Source organism: Pristiophorus japonicus, unplaced genomic scaffold (assembly GCF_044704955.1).
Source record: "Pristiophorus japonicus isolate sPriJap1 unplaced genomic scaffold, sPriJap1.hap1 HAP1_SCAFFOLD_79, whole genome shotgun sequence".
NCBI lineage: Eukaryota > Metazoa > Chordata > Chondrichthyes > Pristiophoridae > Pristiophorus > Pristiophorus japonicus.
In genome coordinates, this window is record NW_027254707.1 from 1,436,360 (window position 1) to 1,451,611 (window position 15,252).

Genomic DNA, 15,252 nt, shown 5'->3' on the forward strand with positions numbered 1-15,252 from the left:
CCCCAAACTAATACCACTGCCACGCTCTCCCCACAGTCCTGTATCAATCCCAAACTAATCCCACTGCCCCGCTCTCTCCCCATAGTCCTGTATCAATCCCCAAACTAATCCCACTGCCCCGCTCTCTCCCCGTAGACCTGTATCAATCTCCAAACTAATCCCACTGCATCGTTCCCTACCCATAGTCCAGTATCAATCCCCAAACTAATCCCACTGTCCCACTCTCTCTCCGTAGACCTGTATTAATCCCCAAACTAATCCCACTGCCCCACTCTCTCGCCATCGTCCTTTATCAATCCCCAAACTAATCTCACTGCCCGCTCTCTCCACATAGTCCTGTATCAATCTCCAAACTAATCCCACTGCCCCGCTCTCTCCCCATATTACTGTATCAATCCCCAAACTAATCCCACTGCCCCGCTCACTCCCCATAGTCCTGTATCACTCCCCAAAAATAATCCCACTGCCCCACTCTCTCGCCATAGCCCTGTATCAATCCCCAAACTAATCCCACTGCCCCGCTCTCTCCCCATAGTCCTGTATCAATCTCCAAACTAATCCCACTGTCCCGCTCCCTCCCCATATTACTGTATCAATCCCCAAACGAATCCCACTGCCCGCTCTCTCCCCATAGTCCTGTCTAACTCCCCAAACTAATCCCACTGCCCCGCTCTCTACCAATAGTCCTGTATCAATCCACAAACTAATCCAACTGTCCCGCTCTCTCTCCGTAGCCCTGTATCAATCCCCAAACTAATCCCTTTTGCCCCGCTTTCTCCCCATTGTCCTGTATCAATCCCCAAACTAATCCCACTGCCCCGCTCTCTCTCCATACCCCTGTATCACTCCCCAAACTAATCCCACTGCCCCGCTCTCTCCCCATAGTCCTGTATCAATCCCCAAACTAATCCCTCTGCCCCGCTCTCTCCCCATAATCCTGTATCAATCCGCAAACTAATCCCACTGGCCCGCTCTCTCCCCGTAGTCCTGTATCAAGCCCCAAACTAATCCCTCTGCCCCGCTCTCTCCCCATAGTCCTGTATCAATCCCCAAACTAATCGCACTGCCACGCTCTCTCCCCATAGACCTGTATCAATCTCCAAACTAATCCCACAGCCCCACTCTCTGCCCATCGCCCTGTATCAATCTCCAAACTAATCCCACAGCCCCACTCTCTCCCCATCGTGCTGCATCAATCCCCAAACTAATCCCACTGCCTCGCTCTCTACCCATAGTCCTGTATCACTCCCCAAACTAATCCCACTGCCCCGCTCTCACCCCATAGTCCTGTATCAATCCCCAAACTAATCCCACTGCCGCGCTCTCTCCCCATAGTCCTGTATCAATTCGAAACAAATCCCACTGCCCGGCTCTCTCCCCATAGCCCTGGATCAATCCCCAAACTAATCCCACTGCCCCGCTCTCTCCCCATAGTCCTATATCAATCCCCAAACTAATCCCACTGCCCCGCTCTCACCCCATAGTCCTGTATCAATCCCCAAACTAATCCCACTTATCCGCTCTCACCCCATAGTCCTGTGTCAATCCCCAAACTAATCCCACTGCCCCGTTCTATTCCCATAGCCATGTATCAATCTCCAAACTAATCCCACTGCCCCGCTCTCTCCCCATACCCCTGTATTAGCCCCAAACTAATCCCACTGTCCCGCTCTCTCCCCATAGTCCTGTGTCAATCCCCAAACTAATCCCACGGCCTCGCTCTCTCCCCATATCCCTGTATCAATCCCCAAACTAATCCCACTGCCCCGGTCTCTCCACATAGCCCAGTATCAATCTCCAAACTAATCCCACAACCCCACTCTCTCCCCATAGTCCTGTATCAATCCCAAACTAATCCCACTGCCCCGCTGTCTCCCCATAGCAGTGTATCAATCCCCAAACTAATCCCACTGCCCCGCTCTCTCCCCGTAGTCCTGTATCAATCCCCAAACTAATCCCACGGCCCCACTCTCTCCCCATAATCATGTATCAATCTCCAAACTAATCCCAGTGCCCCGCTCTCTCACCATAGTCCTGTATCAATCCTCAAACTAATCCCACTGCCCCGCTCTCTCCACATAACCCTGTATCAATCCACAAACTAATCCCACTGCCCTGCTCTCTCCCCATAGCCCTGTATCAATCCACATACTAATCCCACTGCCCCGCTCTCTCCCCATAGTCCTGCATCAATCCCCAAACTAATCCCACTGCTCCGCTCCCTCCCCATATTACTGTATCAATCCCCAAACGAATCCCACTGCCCGCTCTCTCCCCATAGCCCTGTATCAATCCCCAAACTAATCCCACGGCCCCGCTCTCTACCCATAGTCCTGCCTCAATCTCCAAACTAATCACACTGTCCCTCTCTGTCCCCATAGTCCGATATCAATCCCCAAACTAATCACACTGAACCGCTCTCTCCCCATCGTCCTGTATCAATCCCCAAACTAATCCCACTGCCCTGCTCTCTCCCCATAGTCCTGTATCAATCTCCAAACTAATCCCACTGCCCCGCTCTCTCCCCATAGTCCTGTATCAATCCCCAAACTAATCCCACTGACCCGCTCTCTCCCCATAGTCCTGTATCAATCCCCAAACTAATCCCACTGTCCCGCTCTCTCCCCATAGTCGTATATCAATCCCAAAACTAATCCCACTGCCCCGCTTTCTCCCCATAGTCCTGTATCAACCCCCAAACTAATCCCACTGCCCCGCTCTCTCCCCATAGTCCTGTATCAATCCAGAACTAATCCCACTGCCCCGCTCTCTCCCCATAGTCCTGCCTCAATCTCCAAACTAATCCAACTGTCCCGCTCTCTCCCCATAGTCCTGTATCAATCCTCAAACTAATCCCACTGACCCGCTCTCTCTTCCCATAGTCCTGCATCAATCTCCAAACTAATCCCACTGCCCCGCTCTCTGCACATATTACTGTCCAATCCCCAAACTAATCCCACTTACCCGCTCTCTCCCCATAGTCCTGTATCAATCCAGAACTAATCCCACTGCCCCGCTCTCTCCCCATAGTCCTGTTTCAATCCCAAACTAATCCAACTGCCCCGCTCTCTCCCGATAGCCCTGTATCTATCCCCAAACTAATCCCACTGCCCCGCTCTCTCCCCATAGTCCTGCATCAATATCCAAACTAATCTCACTGCCCCGCTCTCTCCACATAGTCCTGTATCAATCCCAAACTAATCCCACTGCCCCGCTCGCTCCCCATAGTCCTGTATCAAACCCCAAAATAATCCCACTGCCCCGCTCTCCCCACAGTGCTGTATCAATCCCAAACTAATACCACTGCCACGCTCTCCCCACAGTCCTGTATCAATCCCAAACTAATCCCACTGCCCCGCTCTCTCCCCATAGTCCTGTATCAATCCCCAAACTAATCCCACTGCCCCGCTCTCTCCCCGTAGACCTGTATCAATCTCCAAACTAATCCCACTGCATCGTTCCCTACACATAGTCCAGTATCAATCCCCAAACTAATCCCACTGTCCCACTCTCTCTCCGTAGACCTGTATTAATCCCCAAACTAATCCCACTGCCCCACTCTCTCGCCATCGTCCTGTATCAATCCCCAAACTAATCTCACTGCCCCGCTCTCTCCACATAGTCCTGTATCAATCTCCAAACTAATCCCACTGCCCCGCTCTCTCCCCATATTACTGTATCAATCCCCAAACTAATCCCACTGCCCCGCTCACTCCCCATAGTCCTGTATCACTCCCCAAAAATAATCCCACTGCCCCACTCTCTCGCCATAGCCCTGTATCAATCCCCAAACTAATCCCACTGCCCCGCTCTCTCCCCATAGTCCTGTATCAATCTCCAAACTAATCCCACTGTCCCGCTCCCTCCCCATATTACTGTATCAATCCCCAAACGAATCCCACTGCCCGCTCTCTCCCCATAGTCCTGTCTAACTCCCCAAACTAATCCCACTGCCCCGCTCTCTACCAATAGTCCTGTATCAATCCACAAACTAATCCAACTGTCCCGCTCTCTCTCCGTAGCCCTGTTTCAATCCCCAAACTAATCCCATTGCCCCGCTCTCTACCCATTGTCCTGTATCAATCCCCAAACTAATCCCACTGCCCCGCTCTCTCCCCATACCCCTGTATCACTCCCCAAACTAATCCCACTGCCCCGCTCTCTCCCCATAGTCCTGTATCAATCCCCAAACTAATCCATCTGCCCCGCTCTCTCCCCATAATCCTGTATCAATCCGCAAACTAATCCCACTGGCCCGCTCTCTCCCCGTAGTCCTGTATCAAGCCCCAAACTAATCCCTCTGCCCCGCTCTCTCCCCATAGTCCTGTATCAATCCCCAAACTAATCGCACTGCCACGCTCTCTCCCCATAGACCTGTATCAATCTCCAAACTAATCCCACAGCCCCACTCTCTCCCCATCGCCCTGTATCAATCTCCAAACTAATCCCACAGCCCCACTCTCTCCCCATCGTGCTGCATCAATCCCCAAACTAATCCCACTGCCTCGCTCTCTACCCATAGTCCTGTATCACTCCCCAAACTAATCCCACTGCCCCGCTCTCACCCCATAGTCCTGTATCAATCCCCAAACTAATCCCACTGCCGCGCTCTCTCCCCATAGTCCTGTATCAATTCGAAACAAATCCCACTGCCCGGCTCTCTCCCCATAGCCCTGGATCCATCCCCAAACTAATCCCACTGCCCCGCTCTCTCCCCATAGTCCAATATCAATCCCCAAACTAATCCCACTGCCCCGCTCTAACCCCATAGTCCTGTATCAATCCCCAAACTAATCCCACTGCCCCGCTCTCTCCCCATAGTCCTGTATCAATCCCCAAACTAATCCCACTGCCCCGTTCTATTCCCATAGCCATGTATCAATCTCCAAACTAATCCAACTGCCCCGCTCTCTCCCCATACCCCTGTATTAGCCCCAAACTAATCCCACTGTCCCGCTCTCTCCCCATAGTCCTGTGTCAATCCCCAAACTAATCCCACGGCCTCGCTCTCTCCCCATATCCCTGTATCAATCCCCAAACTAATCCCACTGCCCCGCTCTCTCCCCATAGCCCAGTATCAATCTCCAAACTAATCCCACAACCCCGCTCTCTCCCCATAGTCCTGTATCAATCCCCAAACTAATCCCACGGCCTCGCTCTCTCCCCATATCCCTGTATCAATCCCCAAACTAATCCCACTGCCCCGCTCTCTCCCCATAGCCCAGTATCAATCTCCAAACTAATCCCACGACCCCACTCTCTCCCCATAATCCTGTATCAATCTCCAAACTAATCCCAGTGCCCCGCTCTCTCACCATAGTCCTGTATCAATCCACAAACTAATCCCACTGCCCTGCTCTCTCCCCATAGCCCTGTATCAATCCACATACTAATCCCACTGCCCCGGTCTCTCCCCATAGTCCTGTATCAATCCCCAAACTAATCCCACTGCTCCGCTCACCCCCATAGTCCTGAATCAATCCCCAAACTAATCCCACTGCCCTGTTCTCTCCCCATAGCCCTGTATCAATCCCCAAACTAATCCTACGGCCCCGCTCTCTACCCATAGTCCTGCCTCAATCTCCAAACTAATCACACTGTCCCTCTCTGTCCCCATAGTCCGATATCAATCCCCAAACTAATCCCACTGCCCCGCTCTCTCCCCATAGCCTGTATCAATCTCCAAACTAATCCCACTGCCCCGATTTCTCCCCATACCCCTGTATCAGTCCCCAAACTAATCACACTGCCCCGCTCTCTCTTCATAGTCCTGTATCAATCCCCAAACTAATCCCACTGCCCCGCTCTCTCCCCATATCCATGTATAAATCTCCAAACTAATCCCACTGCCCAGCTCTCTCCCCATAGTCCTGTATCAATCCCCAAACTAATCACACTGCCCCGCTCTCTCCCCATAGTCCTGTATCAAGCCCCAAACTAATCCCTCTGCCCCGCTCTCTCCCCATAGTCCTTTATCAATCCCCAAACTAATCCCACTGCCCCGCTCTCATCCCATAGTCCTGTATCAAGCCCCAAACTAATCCTTCTGCACCGCTCTCTCCCCATCGTCCTGTATCATTCCCCAAACTAATCCCACTGCCCCGCTCTCTCCCCATAGACCTGTATCAATATTCAAACTAATCCCACAGCCCCACTCTCTCCCCATCGACCTGTATCAATCTCCAAACTAATCCCACTGCCCCACTCTCTCCCCATCGCCCTGTATCAAGGAAATAACGGCTTATTTAAGAAAGAAGGAAGAGAAAAAAACTGGGAACTATCGTGCAGTTAGCATGACATCATAAGTAGGAAAATGACAGAATCCATTATCAGAGACATAGTTGAATGGATTTTAAAAGCCTTAATATGGTTAGGCATAGTCTACACGGAATTTTGAAAGGGAAATCGTGTTTGACAAAACTGTTCACTTTTTTTGAAAATGTAACTAGCAGGATGCACAAGGGGGTCCCAGTGGTGTGGTTTATTTGGATTTCCAAAGAAGCATGCGATAGGTGCTACACAAGAGGTTATTACACAAAATTAGGACTCATGATTTGGGTTATATATTTGCATGGATTGAGGGTTGTTTTATGGACAGACAACTGAGAGTAGGAATAAATGGGACGTTTTCAGATTACTCCTTACTAAGGAAAGATAAACTTGCCTTAGAGAGAGTGCAATGAATGTTCGCTTGACTGGTACATGGGATGAGCGAATTGCCCTATGTGTTGATATTGAGTAGACTATCCCTATATTCCCTCGAGTTTAGAAGAATGAGATGTGATCTTATTCAAGCATAGAAAAATATATAACATACAAACGTGGGTTTACAGGGTTAATGCTGAGTAAATGTTCCTCCTGTTTGGGGAACCTAAAACTGGAGGTCACTTCTCAGATTAAGGGTCAGCCATTTAATACTGTGATGAGGAGAAATGTCTTCAGTCAAAGGGTTGTGAATAATTGGAATTATCTACCCGAGAAGGTAGATAAGAAGGGAAAGGAGGTGGGGTAGCTCTGCTAATAAAGGATGGTATCAGGGCAGTTGTGAGAGACGATATTAGCGCTAATGAACAAAATGTTGAATCATTGTGGGTGGAGATTAGTGATAGTAAGGGGGAAAAGTCACTGGTGGGCGTAGTTTATAGGCCCCCAAATAATAACTTCACAGTGGGGTGGACAATAATCAAGGGAATCAAGGAAATAATGGAGGCATGTGAAAAAGGAACGGCAGTAATCATGGGGGATTTTAACCTACATATCGATTGGTCAAATCAAATCGAATGGGGTAGCCTTGAGGAGGAATTCATAGAATGCATACAGGATTGTTTCTGAGAACAGTATGTTACAGAACTAACAAGGGAGCAAGCTATCTTAGATCTGGTCCTGTGTAATGAGACCTGAATAATAAACGATCTCCTAGTAAAAGATCCTCTCAGAATGAATGATCACAGATTGGTTGAAATTGTAATACAGATTGAGTGTGAGGAAGTAATGTCTCAAACGAGCGTACTATGCTTCAACAAAGGGGACTTCAGTGGGATGAGGGCAGAGTTGCCTAAAGTAGATTGGGAACACAGACTAAACGATGGCACAATTGAGGAACAGTGGATGACTTTTAAGGAGCTCTTTCACAGTGCTCAACAAAACTATATTCCAGTGAAAAAGAAGAGCGGTAAGAGAAGGGATAACCAGCAGTGGAAAACCAAGGAAATAAAGGAGAGTATCATATTAAAAACCAATGCGTATAAGGTGGCCAATTTGAGTGGGAAACTAGAAGATTGGGAAAATTTTAAACGACAGCAAAGAATGACTAACAAAGCAATAAAGAAAGGAAAGATAGATTACGAAAATAAACTTGCACAAAAAAATAAAAACAGATAGTAAACGTTTTTACCGATATAGAAAACGGAAAAGAGTGACTAAAGTAAATGTTGATCACTTAGAAGATGAGAAGGGGGATTTAATAATGGGAAATGTGGAAATGGCTGATATCTTAAACAATTATTTTGCTTCGGTCTTCACATTGGAAGACACAAAAACCATGCCAAATATTGCTGTTCACGGGAATGTGGGAAGGGAGGAACTTGAGACAATCACTATCACTAGCGGGGTACTGCTGGACAGGCTAATGGGATTCAAGGTAGACAAGTCCCCTGGTCCTGATGAAATGCATCCCAGGGTATTAAAAGAGATGGTGGAAGTTATAGCGGATGCATTCTTTATAATCTCCCAAAATTCTCTGGACTCTGGAGAGGTACCAGCGGAATGGAAAGCAGCTAATGTAACGCCTCTGTTTAAAAAAGGGGGCAGACAAAAGGCAGTTAATTATAGGCCGGTTAGTTTAATATCTATAGTGGGGGAAATGCTTGAAGCTATCATTAAAGAAGAAATAGCGGGACATCTAGATACGAATACTGCAATCAAGCAGAGGCAACATGGATTCATGAAGGGGAAATCATATTCAACTAAATTACTGGAATTCTTTGAGGATATAATGAGCATGGTGGATAGAGGTGTACCGATGGATGTGGTGTATTTAGATTTCCAAAAGGCATTCGATAAGGTGCATCACAAAAAGTTACTGCAGAAGATAAATGTACGCGGAGTCAGAGGAAATGTATTAGCATGGATCGAGAATTGGCTGGCGAACAGAAAGCAGAGACTCTGGATAAATGGATCCTTTTCCGGTTGGAAATCGTTAGTTAGTGGTGTGCCACAGGGATCGGTGCTGGGACCACACCTGTTTACAATAGACATAGATGACCTGGAAGAGGGGACAGAGTGTAGTGTAACAACATTTACAGACGACCAAAAGATTCGTGGAAAAGCGGGTTGTGTAGAGTACACAGGGAAGCTGCAAAGAGATTTAGATAAGTTAAGCGAATGGCCTAATGTTTGGCAGATGGAATACAATGTCGGAAAATGTGAGATCATCCACCTTGGAAAAAAAACAGTAAAAGGGAATATTATTTGAATGGTGAGAAATTACAACATGCTGCGGTGCAGAGGGACCTGGGGGTCCTTGTGCATGAATCACAAAAAGTTAGTTTGCAGGTGCAGCAGGTAATCAGGAAGGCGAATTGAATGTCGGCCTTCATTGCGAGACGGATGGAGGAAAAAAGCAGCGAGGTCCTGCTGCAACTGTACAGGGTATTGGTGAGGCCGCACCTGGAGTACTGCGTACAGTTTTGGTCACCTTACTTCAGGAAGGATATACTAGCTTTGGAGGGGTACAGAGACGATTCACGAGGCTGATTCCGGAGATGAGGCGGTTACCTTACGATGATAGATTAAGTAGACTGGGTCTTTACTCGTTGGAGTTCAGAAGGATGAGTGGTGATCTTATAGAAACATTTAAAATAATGAAAGGGATAGACAAGATAGAGGCAGAGAGGTTGTTTCCACTGGTCGGGGAGACTAGAACTAGGGGGCACAGCCTCAAAATACGGGGAGCCAATTTAAAACCGAGTTGAGAAGGAATTTATTCTCCCTGAGGGTTGTGAATCTGTGGAATTCTCTGCCCAGGGAAGCAGTTGAGGCTAGCTCATTGAATGTATTCAAATCACAGATAGATAGATTTTTAACCAATAAGGGAATTAAGGGTTATGGGGAGCGGGCAGGTAAGTGGAGCTGATTCCACGGCCAAATGAGCCATGATCTTGGTGAATGGCGGAGCAGGCTCTAGGGGCTAGATGGCCTACTCCTGTTCCTAACTCTTATGTTCTATGTTCTTATGTTACTACCAGGGGGATCAAGGGATATGGCGAGAAAGCAGGAATGGGGTACTGAAGTTGCATGTTCAGCCATTAACTCATTGAATGGTAGTGCAGGCTCAAAGGTCCGAATGACCCACACCTGCACCTATTTTCTATGTTGCTATGTTTCTTTGTTTCTAGACGGCTGTGGATGCTGAGTCGTTGACTATATTCAAGATAGAGGACAATACATGTTGCTGAACTAACAGAGTTAAGGGAATTTGGGAAGTAAATGAAGGTGGAGTTGAGGTGAACACTCGTGGTGAATGGCAGAGCAGGCTCGACTGGCCAAATGGCCCAATGCGGCTCCAATTCCTTATGTAAGTGATCATAACTTATATCAACACAGCTAAATTGACCGAGTGCCCTAAAACTGGCCAATTGACCATCATATAACCCAGCTTAAGTTAATTGCACCAACACACTGCCTAAGTTACTATCAACTCATCCAATGAAAGAAAATTGACCAAGTATATTGAAAATAATGATCAATTAAAGCAACACAAGTTATATGATCCAACAGCTGGAAATTGACCAAGTGGTGATCACATAACCAATCACAGGGAAACTGTCCTCGAATGTGGAAATGAAGACATGAACATCATCTAACCAAGCACACATAAACTTACCCACACAGTTTAAAATGACCGCATCACCAGCACATCATCCATTACTGGTAAAGTGGCCGACACCCAGAAACTAACCAATTGACCATCTCCTAAATTAGCACATATAAGCTAACTCAGTACTCAGTACCAGAAACTGACGAAAGGTTCAACATCAAACACAGCACACATCAACTTAACCAGCACCCAGAAACTGACCCATAGATCATCACCGAACCAAACACAAATTATCTGTCCCAATACACATAAATTGATCAATTGACCATATCCTACTACAGATGCATCAACTGACACATCGCCCAGAAACTGACCATGTTAACCACAGGCATCGCAGTAAATGAAAACTCAATAAGTACCCGTGGAATGGTCAGTTGTAAATCACCGAACCAAGCAGACTTAAACTGACACAACACCCTGGAACTACCAACTTTACATTACCACGCCGGGATACGAAAATGATCCCAGCACTCAGAATGTGTCTAAATGACCATCAGCTAAGCCAATACATGGAAGCAGGGCCAGTATGAGGTAACTGATAAGTTAATCACAACCAAACCCAAGACATTAAGTTCAACCAGCTTCCTTGAACTAAGCAAGTAACCACCACCTAACACAGGTCACGTAAAGCTACCCATCACCGAGAAGCTGATAGGTGAGCAACTAACCGAATGCGTGTAAACAGACCCACCGCCAGAAACATGAGCACTTGACCTGCACATCATCAAGCAGACGTTAACTGAACCAACTTCGAGAAACTGACCAAGTGACCTGTGCCTAAACAAGTGGAACAAACCCGACCAAATAACCTTTAACCGACCAAGTGACAATCACCTCACCCAACACTTGAAAACTAACCAAGTAGCAGAAACAATAAAAGTGACCAACACCGAACCCAGCGCATGAAAACTGACCCAGGATCTAGAGGCCGCTGGGGTTCCAATGAACTGAACTTCTTCTTAAATATTAACATTAACCAGAAACAATTAAATTAACCTGAGCTCGGAAATAATGGCAGACCTCGGACTGTGTCAGAGATCTTTACATGTTGAACTAGAACATTAATTAGCCGATGCTGCAGATTCCAACACAATGCCAGTCTGAATTATGCGACCACTTGGAATAAATAGTAAACGGTAAAAACAGGATATTCTGGGCAGTTACTTCACTGAACAGCCGCCTGTTTAAGAAAAAGCTCGGAACGAATGGTCTGAAATCTCAGATCGACCGGAGAGAAGCAGATATATATTTACACTGTACGAAGCTGTCCAGAAAAAACTTACTGACTGCACAGGTTGAGGAAATAATCCATAAATCATCTTTAGTAGTAATAACGACCGAAGCTTCGCGCATTTTCTGTGCGAACTGGTGATTTATGTTTTTCTTGGAGAGGCTGCTGAGCGCTTGACTGGATGCCTGATTTACACACAAAGGAAACCTGCACTGAGACTCTCAGGTTACATTCGCCTATTAATGCCAGTCGGATGCAGGCAGCAGCATTGTTTCCAGTCATGGTTACAACCGAACAAAATATATTTAAACTGAAATATTGAAGATGGACACTCAGAATAATTCAACAGTCCAGCCAATGTCAAGTCAAACATCAAAGTCCCAGAATGGACAAACGCTAAGGCATGTAGATCACACAGAGACAGGTAAACTCACCTGTTTAACTTCGGAAACAGGGTCAGCAATGATTTTAGTTTCCCGGCAGTGGGGGATAAAATTCCTCCTTCTCAATAAAATGACATTTATGAGTAATGTCTCAGGCACTGAAAAGTTATCCCCGCATCAGTCTGTATTGAGCTGAAGAATCAATAATGATTTATAAATATGAGCAAGTGAGCTGCAGTAAAATCCCTTTCTGCGGGAACAGTGGCGGCTTAGTACCAGGTACACAGAGAATAGGGAAACAGACTCTCGTTTGTGTACCTCTGGCATAAAGATCTGTCAAAAATCGCAGTCATGAAAAATATGGGTTTGCAATTGTTCTCAATATGTTATATATTACTTCGGGGGTTTAGAATATTTTAATGATCTCTCCGATTCTTTTGGATTTCACGAATTTGCAACAAATTATACATCACGTACACAGCACAATAGCCATTGCAGCGATTTAACACAGAGTAAAGTGAGAGCAATGTGAGAATTCAAACTCGTGGGCGCTGCCTTTGTTTCCCCGTACAGGTTCAAACCTTGCTCGCAGCACATCTGCTCATTGTTTGCCTCAATGTGTGTAATAGGTTATATTCTTTAATCCACTTACTCTAGTAGGGTTTAGTCATTTCAATGTCGTTTTTAAGGGTACGAAAGAATTGTTGAATTACTGACTTGCTATAGATGCTGAGGTCGGTTACAAATATTAATTAAAGAAATGAACTGTTCAAGAAGGCTTACTGGGAAGCTTGGTCAATTCCAAAAGTTTGACTCTGGCTGTCTGGAAAGATACAGATGTGGAGGCCTCACGAGCCTGCGGGGCATCGCTGTCAACAGCAGATACTGTCTCTTAGCTTCAGCATGTGTGGCCATGGGGAAGATAGAATTGACAGTCACTTGCCTTGATGTAATTCAGATGTTTCTGGCAGCAGGAATGTTATCAGAGCAGCCATTCTGAATGGAGAAAGAGACCACATTCCATGGGACAGACCAGGAGAAAGACAAACAGGTAACGACCTTGAAGAGGCATTAAACATAATACCAAGGAGGACGTCAACAATTAATGAGGTCACGCGAAGCAGGTGAATTGCCAATTCTGAGTTCTGAATTGCATCACTAACTTAAAGCTTGTCTGAATGGTCATCTGTCTGCCCCGGGTCAGCAGGTAGCGGCTCGCATCAGAATTAGACGGTTTAAGCGCTCTACAAATGTTTTAATTCTCAATATGTTTTCTTCTTAATTCTTCCAATAACCAGAGAATATAGGCCAATTCTACTCAAACTCTACTCATCAGAGAGAACAATTGTCCGAGGAATTAATCCAGTAAACCTTCACCTCTGAAGAAGATTTTTCATTTTCTTCAGTAAGCAGACTAAAACAATACACAGTGCACATTCCCCATTATTTTCTTGGCACCAATGCGATGGGTCGTAAAGGGAGAGATGGGCCCGAAGATGCATTGAGCCAGTGTGACCCCCAGCTGCAGGCGAACATAAATACAGTTTAATCTCCAGCAGTGGTCCAGGATCAGGGAGATATTTTCAGATCTTGTTGCTGAAGCTAACTTTTAGCAAACATGCCTTGAACTGTACCGAAAAATTCAGAACTGGGGACCACCTGTGAAATCTGACAAAAATTGGAAAGCTCAAACCGACCAATGGATGCTTGAACCATTGACGCTGAAATGAAGAGATTCAAGCTCTATCCATTGATCGAGCCAGACCTGAACAACAGCGGAAAGTTAACAAGTGAGCAGAAAATAACCCTGCATAAGTAAACAGACCCATCACCTGGAAACTGACCAATTGAGCGTCATCTAAACCAACATATGTAAGCTTACTCATTACACAGGAACTGAGCGAGTGACCATCATCTAAACCGACACAAGTAAACTGACCCAGTACACAAACAGTGAAAAATGACCACCTGCCCAAACACATGCAAACTTACTCAACACCCAGAAACTGCCCCTGTATCAATGAACTGAGGCAGAAACATTAAATAACCCATCGCCCGAAAATAATGGCAGACCTTGACCTGAGTCAGAAACCGTTAAAAGTTGAACTAAAACTTGAATTACTGATGTTGTAAATTCCAAAATTATTCCAGCCTGGACAACGCGATCATACGGACTAATTCATAAAAGGTAAATCACAATATTCTCAGCACTGGCCCTACTAAACAGCCGCCTGTTTAAGAATCATCTCGGAACGAAGGGGCTGACACCTCAGATCGCCCGGAGAGAAACAGATAGATATTTACACAGTACAAACTGTGCAGGAAAACTTACTCACCTCACTGGTTGAGGCAGAAACGCAGAAATCATCTTTAGCAGCAAAAACCACCGAATCGTCTCGCATTTACTGTGAGAACTGGTGATTGCTCTGCTTCTTGGAGAGGCTGTTGAGCGCTTGACAGGATGCCTGATTTACACACAAAGGAAACCTGCACTGAGACTCTCAGGTTACATTCCCCTATTAGTCACAGTCGGTTGCACACAGCAGCGTTATTACCACTCATGTTTACAACAGAACAATATATTTAAAGGGAAATATTGAGGATGGACACTCAGAGCAATTCAACAATACAGTCCATGTCACTTCAATCTTCAAAGTCCCCGAGTGGAAAACCTAAAACATGTGGATCACACAGAGACAGGAAAAACCAGCTGTTTAACTGCGGGAACAGTCACAGCGATGGATCTTAGATTCTCCGCAGTGGAGGAAAAATTCCACTTTCAAAAATAATTACTTTAAAAAGTAATATCTCACGAAATGGAAAGTTCTCCCGACATCAGTCTCCATGGAGATGAAGGATGGGGATTGATTTACCAATAGGAGTAAGTGACCTGGTGGGAAAGCCCTCTCTGGTAGAACAGCGCCAGCTTAGTGTCACGTACACAGATAATAGCAACATCGATTCTCCTCTGTGTATCTGTGGCTGACAGAGGGAACAACATTCGCAGTAATTGAAATCATATTGTACCAAATATGAATACAATGTAATGTGTGTTTGTAACTGTTCTAAACATGCGACATTACTATTGCACTTCAGAGAGGAGAGATTTTGATGGTTGCTGCCAATCTTTTTGATTTCACGAAACTGCAGCAAATTGAACATCAGGAGCGCAGCACAATAAACATTGCAACGATTTAATGGACAGAGCAGGTCAGCGATTGGAGAATGTAAACTGTTGGGTGCTGCCTTTGTTTCCACCC